Below are 12,858 nucleotides of genomic sequence, written 5' to 3'. Positions count from 1 at the left end.
AGTCCTGCTCTGATGACATTACAAATGTCGTGTCTGAGTTACATCCGACGGTAAATGGAATTTTAAAAGCTTTCTCTGAATCTTTCTGGTAGAATTGGCTTTGCCAAAAAAAACTTTGCAAGGATATTTCAGGCAAGACCCAAATGTCCAGTATTTGGATTTTCTCTTCAAAGCCACAAATATCTATGAGGTGTCCAACTCCCCATGAGAGCCACTGAGAAACAGGCACTTAATTCTGCTTTGTACCTTTAGAAATGTCCCATCTGATTTAGATTTTGACATAGCTGTTAAAATGGCATGGCAATTTAAGGTAACACTGTTGTCCAACCATTTGTCATTGAACCTCTTTCAATGAGAAGAGATTATCTCACAACTATCCAGCTGTGAAACAGACTTAGATGAGCACTCTTCGCGTCTTTCAGTGCAACACCAAGCTGCTGTTCAGAGATCGCATAGACTAATCTGGTTGGCTTTGCACTGGAGTTGAGGAAGAGCATTCTCATGTGCTGTTTCAGCAGTAGAGTAAAAGGGGATGTCACAGAATCAAGCCTGCTGAATGTTAAAATCTCTGCAAGTGACACTGCTGTACTTACCCAAATAGGAACATCTACATGGAGCCTCAAAACCAGCTTCCTTGGGAACCTGATCTTTTCAGTTCAGTTGGGAAAAGATGAGAATAGGATGAGAACAGAAGTTAGTCTGTAAAGAAGGTCTTTGGATTGCAGAGAAGGAACCTGGAATTCTTGATAGATGATCGGAGTGGATGAGCTCTGCATATCCAAGTGTGTGTTTATGGTTTATATAATGAAGGATAAATAGGCAACCCAGCCTCTACCAAACTGGAAATCTGTGTGTGATTAAGGGAGGGAGATGTGCTCCCTTCACTACCATTAAGTGGAGTTCTTCCTTATATCACTGTCATGGACCAAGATCTGATTTAAACCACGTGCTGCAGCTAGTAACCTCAGAAAAATCAACGCTTTGTGCCTTTCTAAGGTATTGTCTGTCATTGTAGGACATTTAACAAACTGCCTGTGTGGGAATTGCTTATTTAATCTAAAGCAGAAATACAGCCTTCTGGGGGTGGGAAGGCAGAAGCAAGACTAACAGGACTCGTAGGAAATATGTGGAAAGTACTGAAGTGGCTGAGACCCTCTGCTGCAGGTGGTGTTCTGCATGCACATGCACGTGGAGGAGGGAAGCCCTCTGCCCTAAAGGTCAGATATGCAGTGCAGGTATACACAGCCAAAAACCAGCAACTGAGCTCAGTCCTTTCTGCTGGGTAAGGGGCATGGTGACAGAGAGTCCCGTAGGCTTACACCACTGTGTAGCGCCTTGCTGACCCAACTGGAAACTGGAGCCTAATCAGAAGAACTACCCCAGCTATGATGCTAGTCACATTGCTCTTTTGGGTGCTCTTGGTACATTAGTAAGACTATGCTGATCTTGTAGACCTCTCAGGCTTGGGCGGTTGTTTGATCTTTTGGTGGGATTGTCTGGGGGTTTATATACTTAAAATTCGCATATCTCCTTCTCATTTTGCTGCAGACTTTTAAATGAGGAAATTAGATGAGACACAGATTTCAGGCAGCTCTGGATGAATAGTATTCCCAGCTGGGATGCTCATTCAACTCCTGAGAAGGGCAGGGATGGAGAATCAGTATAGAGAACTTATTTTTTATCTATTGCCTCTTCAAATGTAAAATCCTCAGCTGTGATCCAAGGGGATTAGCCGTTTTATGTTCAGATGCAGCCCAGGGGAGACGTGTGCCTGCACCTCAGATAGTTCCTTGGTTGTTCATTCAGATTCAGATATAACTGCATCTGTATTATGCATTTCAGCTGCTGACTATTTAAAGCAACCAAACTTAAATGTGCCAAAGCCAAAGAGGGTGTCACTAGAATAGACACGTTATGTACAGTGTGTGCCTGTCATTAAATGCTGTTAATTGTCTTGGCCGGGCAGCCTGCTGTTCCCTGGTCAGTTTCTGCTGCGATCCCAGCCTTTGTTCCTCTTCTGCAATGGAAACATTTCTCCCTTACTTATTTTTGCGTGAGAAAACATGTTTCCATTGTGAGCCTCTAGATACCACTCGGGTGCCTCTCTGACCTCTCCTCACGGGCCCAGCCTGTGTAAATGACCAGACGAAGGAATGTGGATGAAGGAAGTGCCATAAAGTAGAAATATTGCTGGCTCGTAAATTCCCTCCACCACAGCAAGATTTCAAAATAAACAGAGCTACAGTCACATAGGACAGCATAACTCAGCGGTGCAAAACTCATCACCGGCTCTTGCAAAGGAGAACAGCCTGACATCAAAATGAAAGTCCTCCGAGAGTCCCCTCTGCCTCAAATCCCTGGTACCAGACCTGCATTACGTTTCCATACAGACTTCACCTGGCTTTGTTCTCCAGGATATTCCTCTCTTCACAACCCGTACCAAACTGAATCCAAGGTAGGAAGCTGAACTACAGTTCTTATTCAAGTCACTGGGATTTGGTGGCCATCATATCCTCTGGGTAGCTTTTGTAAAAATACGCAACTTTTGATTTAACTGTGCTCCTCCAGCCGTCAGCATGAATGTATCTGCATCTCCAGCATCTGGGAGTCCAACCATGAGTACTGCCGGCTGCTGGACGCCAGGATTGCTTAGGCAGGTTCAAGCATCTTCTTATTGCTGGATCTGCCTAGCTGCAGGTCACTCTTGCTTCTGCTCCGGCAACAATTCTGTTTATTAAGTGCTCAAGACCCCTTATTTCTGAAAACAGATTACCCAGACACCAGATAATTCCCAGGTGCTTGAAGAAGAGGCAGGCTTATGTATGACACAGGCTCTCAGCTTCTGAGTGCAATATTCTGCTGTCGGCCCACTGTGAGAAGAGGAAGGTTTCTGCTTGGATTGGGAGCTTTTTGAAGAGAAAGGAGCTTTCTCCTAATACTGCATGTGCCTGCTCTGATAGGTAATGAGCAAATGGCCATCTAACAGTTTCCCCGAACCCCATACAATGTCAAGAAGTGGGATGAGATTGAGATTCCTTGAAACAAAATTTTAACTCTGGAACACAGGTAAAAGCAGGTGTCTCAACTTCAGACACAGACAAAAGTCCCCACTCAGAAGCCTGTCTTATGACTAAGAACAATGGAGTAAGCAGACTGGCAAGCAGACACCAATTGTTATTTTTCAACACTTTTTTTGGGTTGACATTAGAGATTTTCTGAAGTTGAAATTCAGGAACATTTGATGAGCTCGTACAGCTTGTTGAAAAATAGTCCATTTTGACACAAAACATACTGCCTTTCCACTGAGAGCCAATATCCTCCTGCTCTTCTCCCCTGACGCTGCTGTTCTTATCTAAAAATAATTTGGTTTATTTACTCAGTGAAAAATTGAATGTTTCCAAGGGCACTGAGACCTTTTTTTTCTCTTCATGAAGAGCTCAAATGTCCACTGAAAAAGCTTTGATGAGAAATTTTCAATCAGATCCAATGAAAAAAGAGAAGAGATGGGGGAGGAAACCATGACTTTTTTCTGTTGAAGCACAAAACAGAGTTCCTTAACATCAGTTGTGGGAATGAAGAAGAGAGTGTCTGTCTTTGATCTGAAGGGAATCCTATAGTTTTCACAAATTCTGCCAGCTGTTCCAATTCTGCACTTCCACTCAGACAAAACCCTACATTATGATTGAGCTTGAAACCAACATAAACAACCCTGTGCCCTTTTACCCCTGCCGTTAGAAGATGGAGTATTAGTGGAGCTGAGAATTTACTCAATACATCTAAATGAAGTGTAACCTTCCAGAGTTAGATGGCACCAGCTAGATAACCCCATTCAAGTAGAAGTAGATGAAGGATGACACTGAAGATTGCATGGTGGGGTCATAGCTGATAGTCCTGCTTGTGACTTCTGTACTAACTGCACTGCACACACAAACACCAAAAAGTCTGCCATTCTTAAATCTGCAAAATATCCCCAGAAGTCTAGCTAAAAGGTTTGTCTGTAAGTGAGGGAGAAGAGATTCATTACACCATAGACTGTATCATGCAAGAACAAGTTAGGGATAATGGAAGAAGAATAAGTTGAGGGAGCAATTAAGAGAAAGTCCTTAACTTTTTAATCAGCCAGGCTTTGGAAGAGTCTGCCAGCAGACTGGATGAAAGAGGTGTGGGATAAGGGGGTTATTTGTGTGATAACAGGGTCTGGACTCAGCCCAGAAGACCTTTCCCTGTACTGTGTAACCTTGGAGTCCACAAACCTTGATGTACTTTTTAACCTTCACAGCTTTATGGCTCTTATAAATTAAATGTTTTCTAAGAAAACATGAGAGAGGAGCTAGTATTGTCTGAAGGTCACACAGTGATGCCGAAAGAACCATCTGATGGAACAGAGACACTCCCACAGAGCAGAGGACATGGATGGCAGATATTTCTGAGCCCTCCTTCCTGAATGCAGGGCCATTGCTCAGGAAGGACTTCATGGGGCATCTTGGGCAGCATCTCATAAAGGTGCAGGTTCTACATATCCGAGGGCAATGCTAGTGCTTACACATCTCTAATGTGCTGTGTGGGACCTGCTCTTCTAGTAGGTGCTTCCAATGGAGTGGAGCACCTGGGAAGGGCAGGCTATGGATGAGAAAAAGGAGAGGCAGAACAGAGGCGGAGCAGGACAATGAAGAGAGAAAAGGAGGGAAAAGGCAAGGAGAAGTAGAGAGCTGGAGGATCAAATACAAAAGAAATGTGGAAGTCAACCACGTATAAATGTGAGGCAGGCAAAGGGGAGGGAAGGAAGATGGGATTGAAGGTGACAGAGATAAGAAATGGGGGGCGGAGGCGGACAGAAGGCCAGCTGCTGAGCATGCCATAAGCAACCTCTGGGCTTGCGGGCAGTGGAAATTAAGAAAGCTGACATCTCTGAGTCAGGTCCCAGCACAAGTAACAGGTAGTTCTTGTTCACCTGTCTCTGCCCCTTCTTCACAGCAGTGTCCTACCTTGCTGCTCTGGGCTGTTTTTCCCTGATGAGCATGACCCTCCCCCTCTCTCTTCCAGCCTCACAGCCTGAGTAGAGTAAGTGTTTGGGAAATTCCTGTTCCTCTTGTTTTGTAGCATCTGGACTTAGGGCTGAATAAAGCCCTTCAGGCTGGGAGGTTTTGGAAGGAAGCCCCACACTCACTGGGCCCTTTGCCAGTGAGTTAATCCTTTCTGTATTGACCCTTCTAGAGGCAGCAGTCCCAGGCCACCAAGGATCTGATAGCCTTGAACTCTCCATGCCTGGAACCGTGCTTGCTGCTTTTTAGTGCTGATCTCTTCCCAGCAATTTCCTCCTGAGGCCCCAGGCGGCAAAGCAGGGGCAATACAGATCAGCCATTTCATTCCTCATTTTCTCAGTCAATGCTCCGGTGCAACTGTCATTGTGTCAGTCAAGACAGAACATGCTATGCCATGTGCTTCAGCTGCTTTTGTTTCTGTTGCTGCTGCCTTGCATATGTACATGCCAGAAACTCTATGCTTCCCCATAGACACTCGAGATACTTTCCCAGGGCCGTTGGCTGTAAGCTGCATAGATCATTGCAACACATCCCTTGCCCACTTGCCCCAAGCATGGAACTAAAATCAGGTTGGACTTAGGTAGAGCTGAAGGTACAGAGCAGTTAAATGGTGCTTGCTGAGCTGCATGTGTAAGTGTGTATGCGTTCATGGGGGTTAAAGGCAGCACAGACTTGTCCAAGGCAATTCAGTGCAGTGTGCAAGAGCATGCATGTGCTCTATGGATATTTGTCCTGTGTCCCATAGGGGGCTTGGGGTCTGTTCCACGACCTGGAATGGGTAAATGGAAGACAGAAAATATTAATTATCTCTGGCAACATCTGCAAGTCTCTCGGCTTTCACAAGGAGCCATTGTAGCTGAGGATCACTGCAGCTATGGCAGTAAACTGCACTGCTTGAGAGCCCGGGCTTAGCCTTGTCTTTAGTACAGACTTTCTGTGTAATCCCAAATTCCATAAATAGCTCTTAGTGCCATAGTGCTCTTCAGCAGCTGTTTTCCAAAGGCCAGAACACTCACAGCAGTCACTGAGGTCACCTGAAGCTGGCAGCACCCAGCATCCTCAGCAAGCAAGGTTTGGCCTCCCAGACATTGCTTCCCCCCGAACAAGAGGATGCTCTTGCAGCCGTTGTCCGAAATAACACTCTACCTTGGTTCCTCCGTCCTTAAAATAGGAATAAAAAGCCAGGATAGAATCCTCTGGGTGGGATTTGGGTGCCAAGATATAGGGCCCTAGTGCTGTTTGGAAAAGCTCAGGTATGCAGCATGCCTGCCAGGTGATGATAAGAAACTGGTAGACCCATGTGTTTCTGAGATGGCAGCTGGAGGCCAGGCAGGTACCCCACAGACGTAGAATGACCAGATGTCTACACTCAGGGAAGTGACCCCCCTTTCTTAAGGTCTATGAGGTGCTAAGGTATCCCCATAAAGAACTCCACAGCAATGTATACATAAAGATATATTTTATACAGCCAACCCAGCTGACTTCTTCTTCACCTGCATTGTAGACAACTCTCGGGCAGGTTTGCTCTCGCTGGCACATGTTAGGAGGAGTGCAGAGAAGCATCTGCCACCTGGGTTTTTCTTCCAGAAATAAAAGCTAGGCCCAAGGGTTTTTATGACCTTTAAACAACTTACTCCTGCTCCTGCATCCCAGCTGCAGGCAGTCCACCTGGTCAGGGTTTTTGCTTGGGAGGAAAAAGCTACCTTCTGTGGGAGATCTGAAAGGCTTTTGTTTGCACATCAGACCTCCTGTTTGAAAGCGCATGCAACACCTCCAAGAAATGTAAAAGGGAAAACTATGGCCCCTGCGGAACTGACAAGGCTGTAAATTCAGAGAAAATCTTCCTGTGTCATTTACGAGCCAGCATATCAGATACTGGCCTCTCGTGCAGAGTGGCTTGGTCCAGGCGCATTCCTTCCCTTCCTTCCCAGTTACGGGAGCAGGGGGTGTTTGCTGTGATGTTGTTCTGCGAAAGGGGATTGCAAGAAACAACGTTTATGTCCTTAGATGGACACACTACAGAAATTCGTTTTGTTCTTCCTCACAAGAAAAGCTAGTTAGCTATAATCTGCCAGCTGGACATAGGAAGAAACTCCATTATAACCTCTGGATTTAGCATTCTAGGACCAATCCTGCAAGCCTAAAGCCTCTCTTTACTCTGGCTTTCTGGTGCATGCTGACCTGGCAACTCTACCATTTTGGCTTTTCCCCTGAGGTTATTGATGGGTATTTTATTGCACAGGGATACTGCATTCAGGTCCTGCTGGAAGAGGAAGGTTCAATATTATTCTTGTTTCCAGGTATTCTTGACTTTATCTTCAGAGCAGACATTTACTATTCCATAAATTCTGTCTGCAGTTTTTCAGATATTGCAGGGAGCTGGAAAAAGCTCTTTATAATCAGGGGTAGAGTGGGGAATGAGGCTGGGTGTGGTTTTTTTTCAGGGAGAGTGGTGCAAAATTTTGAAAAAGTATAGTCAATATCCTGCAGTTCTTTATTTCTACTGAAGTTTCTGACTCCCTGCTAAAATCAAATGATGGGAGATCTGCTTGGATCAGATCTGAAATCAGTGGAAAGTTAGGAGCTCCACATCCTTGTTGGAGTTGAGCCCAGACTCTTGCCCATGTGCTGAGAGGGCATGCTGCAGGAAGGCTCAGCCATGCTCGCCCTCCACCCTCAAGCATCTGCTCTTGACCATGGCTGGAGAGAGGATTCTGGGTTACATAGACCTTTCATCTCAAATAGTGTGGCCTTTGTACTGCTCTCATGCATCTTCCTCTGGGTTCTCTGCATCTGTGAATGTTGTAGTGCCTGTTAGCTGGTTGTACTCTGTTGGTGATGTCCTCCCCCTCTCAAGACTGCAACACACTGAGCTTGGGTCCCACACCAGTCCTGTCCCCAAACACCACCGAGGGAGCTGCACCAGGGCAGGAGGAGATCTAACGCACGGGTGGACTTGTGTTGGGCACTTCAACGGACGTGGGGAATTTCCAGCTGCGAAGCTCTAACAAATGTTGACACCTCTGTGCTGTGTTTGCTCTACGGAGGGGGAGCGAGGCCAAGGATTGGGCCCTCAGCCTGGGACGTGCTGTCAGAGCTTCGTGTACACGCCAAATTAACACACACCAAAAAAAGCAGTAAGTCAACTGTGCTACAGATGTTGGGGAACTGATTGTATGCATGTGTGAAGGGGGTGACTATGCTAAATTTAAACACCTACTTTATTCCCTTGTGGGAGGCTGATGACCTTAGAGCTTAGCTTAATGTATATGCCATGAAACAAGATGACTCTCACATTTCTTATGAGAGAGAAGGTGCAGGGGCTTACATACATACAAGCACTTTGAGCTAGGTCTCTTTCCTGAAAATGCGAGCAATCACTGTAAATGAGGAGGAATGTAAAACTGACAATTTTTTTTCTAAACTGCCTTGTTGTTTAGATCTCAGTGGTTTTTTACAGAATGAAGCAAGTCTTGAGGAACTAATTCCTGCAAACATATAGTTACGAATATACTAATTTTTCTGAGGTCAGTAATTTTAAGCAACTCCTAAAATTGGGATTACAAGCCCTTCTCATGTGCTCTTGTCAAATGTTTGCCGTTTGCACAACTGTGTTCCAGTCTGGTCAATTAAAATCATGGCTAAACTTCTTGACTTAAAATTCAGTCTGGATGAGTCCCTTACCTGTATGCTCTTTGCCAGGTTGAAAGCCTTTGGTGAGCTAACAAAGCCACAAATGCTTAAAAATATAAAACCACCTGCACACCAGCAAATGTCAGTCCTTGTTTGTGAACTGAGATAAAAGAACAACATTTTGGGGACTCATGATATAGGACAATGAAATAACATGGGCATTTATCATTTGGTTGTGTGGGTCAAAGAAGAAATAGAAGCTCTCTCCAGAGAGGAACATTGTAAAGTAGTAAATGAGTATGAGTAGAATTTTTACACTCCAGAAGGGAGGATTTAAAAATAGAGACATTAGGGGGAAAAGATTTCTGATGGTAAAATGTATTGGACTATAGAAAAGCCTTCTGAGGTGAGAAATAGAAGCTGAATCTCTAAAAACTTTTAAGCACAGATTGAACACAATGGCAATAAATCTTCAATCAGAAACAACCCCGCACTGTGAGAAAAAAGGTCTAGATGGCTTTACTGTACTTCTCCAGGTCTTGTAACTGAGTGACTCTTTGATGCTCTTTGTGGACGGTTGAAGTTTTATAAGCAGCTGGGGATCCATTATGTTGAAAGATACTGTGGGAGTACCAACTGGCTTCATTCCCTCTGTGTTTCAGTATGTATGGTGATAATCTCCTGAAACATATATTTGGGCCTGAGTTCTGAAGGAGAAGTTAGGAAGGGTAGCTATAGCCACAAGACCAAGCTGATAGTTCTGCTAATATACTGGGGGAGCAGCAGGTCATGGGTGTATACTTCAGGGACTAATTTCTGGCCAAGTATTTCCCTCTAAGTGAGCAAAGTTTTAGGAGCTGGCTTTTAAAGCCTCAGTTTATGCAATCAGCTATTTGTTATAAGATCCAGTAAGGCTCAGAGTAAAACCCAACTCCAGCAATTAAGCAAATGATAGGATTTGGCATGTCCCAGTCTCCTGCATCCCAGTTAGGTCTGGTCCCATAAGACACGTGCCCTTGTCATGTGAGTGACATGTATGTTAGGTGATGTTAATGATTGTTTATTGCAAACTAAACATTTTTACCACCTGGCAACTTTAGATGATGAATGTCAGAACAGTTCCAGCAAATTAAATGTTTCCATCACCATAAACAAGCTGTTTGCTGGATCTCGCTTCAATGTGAGATTAACACAGCTGCCCATAGCCCAGAGAACAAATCTCTAAATACAAACTAGGTTTAGTTTACATTATTGGTCTCATCAACCCTCTGTCTATTCAGTGTGTATGCTGCCCAGGCACTAATGCCTGCTCCGGGCACACACCATTCTCACCTTTCCCTCCTGCCCGATTCTTTTTTTTTTCTTGCTCATTTTTATCTTACCTGTTACTCTGGACTTATATGTGATTTAACTCTGTGGTTACTCTTTCCTAAAATGGCTATATTCATGGTTTTAATTGGCAACAAGACTTTTCCAAAGCAACAATAAAATAATGGACTTCTTAAATTATAAAAAAGCATTTTAAAAAAATTCCAACTTTCAGAACTTCTGAATAATCACAGAAGGGGGCTTGGGGGTAGCTTGTAAAAAAAAAAAAAAAAACCAAAAAAAAAAAAAAGACTTTTCAAACCTAAAAGCAAAATACATAGGAAGTTTGAGGAAAGGCTTTTTCCATGGTATTGGAGTCTCAGCCAGTGCCCAGTCTCCAGTCACTAGAGGGCACCCCAATACACCAAAACCGGCTGCTGCGCCTACCCTCGCCTTCAGCCCGGGGAACTGCGGACGGGTACCCCGGGGTGCAGGGGGGTTACGGACCTGGCTCTGGCGGCTCTGAGGTTGCACCTACATTAATGAGGCTTTTAACTGGAATCAGGGATGTGCTTTTGGAGCGGGCTTCTTGAAGCCCTATCCCTATTTAGTTTGCATCGCAGAGCTGTCTCTGTGTGAATTAGATTGCTTTAGGATGAAACGAAGTCATAAAGTGAACTCCAGAAGGGCATGTACTCTAGCTGCTAAATAACAATTCATCCTTAGGACAAGACTACAGCTAAAGAAAACCCTTGAAATGGGACCGAATGACTGCTTTGCTCTATAGACCTGTTCTTATCACACCACGCGAGTTGCTAATATAGACAAAACCATGAGGCCTCTAGGCTTTGCTGAGGGAGAAGGCAGCTGGAAAGCTTGTTTCAGAGCCTGAAAATCCCCAAAGTGTATAGATATTTGGGTTATGGTGTTTTGTTCATTAAATTAAAAGCAAATAATAATAATAAAAAAATCCCAAGAGACATGCGACTCATATTTGATTAGTCAAAGGACAGCCTGAAAGAAATGAGGTGGGTGCTGTAAGGACCTCTGACCATTTTGACCTGGCTGTCGGGCTAAATCTTTTCCCTGCAGGCTCAAGTCTGTTCAGTTCTGGTGCTCTGGTCTTCTGTGCATCAGTTTCCCATGGAGAGAATACAAAGGCAGGGCTGAGCTTGGCCCTGGCCAAGCCTCCCAGGTGCCTCTTCTTGCTGGAAATAGTGAACCTTTATTGTTGAGGGCCAGGTTCCTCAAAGTAGCCTGCAAGCTCAATGAACCTGAACACTCCAAGCGAAACCCAAGCAAAGCCACACAGTTTTAAACACTTTTGGAATAAAATCCCCTCCACAGCGTCTGCTTGGTGCTCAGAGGGAGAGGCAGAACACGCCAGACTTGGCTCTGCTTTACCCCAAGCTTTCAGGAAACTCCTCGCAGTGAGGCCAAGAGCTATGTTCATAACAATACTTAAACCCAAGCAAAATTTATCACGTTTTGAGTTTCTTCATGAAAGGTTAGACCAACTCGGGATGTGCTCTGCTGGGATAAGAGGAGACATGGATTCTGCCCTTAAGGGCCAATTTCACATCCATTGAAATCACATGCAAAACTCCCAGGGAAGCAAGCTTAAACTTTTAAACAGTGTTAGGAAAGCAGCTACCACAGTTCTCTGTCACTCTAGTTAACCATCTATAAACAGTTACTCACTTGACCTCTATTTGATCTCTCCCTCTGCCCTCCAAGGAATCTTTCAGGGCCAACACACATTATGGATATCTCTGTGTACATGAACGTTTGAGGCTATTTTACTGCAACGAGAACAGACCTCTTGCATTTCTATCTAAAACCTGCTTATTTGAGGAGATTATTTTTTTTCCTTCTGCAGAGCAGACAAATCCAACAAGTCACTTCTCTTAGTTTAAGCTGCTTTGCTGCAAATAGTTAATACTAAAAGTTCTGTTCACTACACATGTAAAGGATGAGCTTGGAACCCTGACATGGAAATAAAGAGGGAATATAGTGTTAGCACTTGAAACAAGAAACTCAAAGACAGGATTCAAGAAAGATCTTCAAACTGCTCTAGGGTTGTCCTCTTCTAGCTGCTGCTTGGACTCGCAGCAAGACTGCAAAGCCTTCAAGCTTTCACCTGATTAATAGTCGGGGGGGGGGGGGGGGGGGAATCATATAGGAATGTCACAAGAATAAGATTACTATTAAAGAAAGAATTCTTAAGCAAAACAAGAATGACAGTAAGATGGAGGTAAACCTAAAGGCAGATAGTCAGTAACTGAAGAAAGAACCTTATATGAATGCCTTGGGTTTTTGTTGGTTTTTTTTGAAAGTATGATAAATCAAATAATTTCAGAATTAAGTTACAAAAGAATATAAATACATAAAAATATTGGAACACTCAAAATCTCCAAGCACTCTTAACGCTGCACCCTAAGGATACCATGCAATGGTTAATGTATTTTTTTAACATTTTAGCTTCCCATCACAGTATCATACTATGTGGAAATAAACAGTTTAAGCATGCTTTAAAAAACACATCTTAAAAAAAAAGCTGCACCTAGAGACAGAGATACTAAACTGCTGTAGTCATTATCATGTGGGCTAGTGTTACAAGGCAGAGATAAGGTTGATTTGGTATCTTAATTGTGCAGTCCCACAGCCTAATACATAGAGATTTCTAAACATAATTATCCTTAACTCTAGATCCCTGAATTTCCTGGCATTAGCATACTTGGTTTGTAATGTATTTTACTTCAAATCACTGAGATGCACTGTGAATCTGAGCTCCACTTAAACATAGATTCTGCGTGAACACTATGGCCATCCAAAAAAATGATGCGTTTAGTTACAGATAATAAGTCCAGGAAAT

The sequence above is a fragment of the Accipiter gentilis genome, chromosome 9, assembly GCF_929443795.1.
Source record: "Accipiter gentilis chromosome 9, bAccGen1.1, whole genome shotgun sequence".
In the NCBI taxonomy this organism is placed as follows: domain Eukaryota; kingdom Metazoa; phylum Chordata; class Aves; order Accipitriformes; family Accipitridae; genus Astur; species Astur gentilis.
The sequence above is the reverse complement of the archived record's forward strand: the minus strand, read 5'-3'. Positions refer to the sequence as shown.